The sequence below is a fragment of the Branchiostoma floridae genome, chromosome 10 (assembly GCF_000003815.2).
Source record: "Branchiostoma floridae strain S238N-H82 chromosome 10, Bfl_VNyyK, whole genome shotgun sequence".
Classification (NCBI taxonomy): Eukaryota; Metazoa; Chordata; class Leptocardii; order Amphioxiformes; family Branchiostomatidae; genus Branchiostoma; species Branchiostoma floridae.
The window spans coordinates 18,848,929-18,850,324 of record NC_049988.1 but is presented as its reverse complement, the minus strand read 5'-3'; the positions used below and the strand labels follow the sequence as shown (position 1 = coordinate 18,850,324).

Below are 1,396 nucleotides of genomic sequence, written 5' to 3'. Positions count from 1 at the left end.
TCCTTGGTTTTGTTAACTTTATTTCTAAAGTTTCTCCACAGAAGATATTAGACAGCTAAGCTAGACACATGTACCACCAAAAGTAACCTCTTACCTTAACCTTTGGTCACATCGAAACATCCAAGCATTGCTTGTGCTTTTTTTTTCTAAACATTTCTTCCAAAATTATGGCACTTTTAATGAGAAGCTCCACAAAGCGCTGACAATGAGCAGATTCAATGCGATTCATCTACCTTCACCTTTCACCAACTATAGTTTATATAATCTCCAAGCAAATCTTCTGTTGGTGAGACAGTATCCCATGGACTGAACAGTAGCAACTCAAATCTGCTTGGAGACCAATGTTTATAGCCAATATTCGATATACATCTTCATACAATCATGTACTAGTATATTGTACACATACACAGTCACAATCTTTGCCTTGGTATCATTTCATCAAAGTCTACAGCTTTGAAACACTTCTCAAAATAAGCATTCTGAGAACTAATTTCTCGTTCTAACAAGAAATAGCACCTGTTGTCTACTTCAACTTTTCTGATGTTTTGTTACAAAATAACACTAAAAGCAAGGACTGTCCACACACATACATTGTAACCAAAGAAGATATTTTGTACAGAAAGACTTTGCTTAGTTTGTCATTTACATTTTAAACAGCTAACTGTAAAAGCAAAAGCAGATTACAAAGCAGAAAGGTGTTAGTTCATCTTTCACAATGTTGTGTGAAGAAGTATTTTTTTTTTGTCTTCAATTTTGTTTAGAATGAAAATTCTTAATCTCCAAGCAGATGTTAAGGAGGAGGATGGTTTCTGGTATTTCACCCCTTAGAGTGGGTATACTGGCCATACAGTGCAGATACAGTAACGCTTTATAACGCTACATTTTGTAACATTCAACCACCCTCCTAACATCTGCTTGGAGATTACTTACAGTAATGACATAAGAATAGAGGATCTGTGCTTTTGATACAAAAGATGAGAGAAGCAAGTGTATCTATTTCTAGAATTTTTCTTTTGACGGAATCCCTCCGTTTCTATACTTCCTACTTACAAAAGAACAGAATCATGCTAAAATAATGTTCGTCAATGAATGCTCTTTCCATCCTTCTCCTCAGAGAAAAGGTCAACACTTCTTTGGTTGAATCTTTCCTTATGTATACAATGTATTAACCTTCATACAATGTGCATACCTTCATACAATGTACAAACCTTCACCAATTATAAGACTTCAAGTTATGACATCATACATCTCCTCATATGTCAACTGTACAAAGAAAAATAGTATGACAAAGTAAAAAGTCTTCCAAGATAGAAAATAAGTACTTCCTAAACTTTCTTTTCTTTTCTTCGAGCTATCTTGTATATCTCAGCAATGTTTGTCTTCCTGTTCTTGTTGA

General features: G+C 34.5%; 1 protein-coding gene across 1 annotated transcript in view; it reads right to left on the bottom strand.

The window, feature by feature from the left end:
- The window catches only part of LOC118424666 (D-3-phosphoglycerate dehydrogenase-like), a gene marked incomplete in the record, with an annotated part of 14,496 nt that continues 13,100 nt past the window's right edge, over positions 1-1,396 (bottom strand). Inside the window, 1 exon segment of the mRNA XM_035833326.1 lies at positions 1-1,361.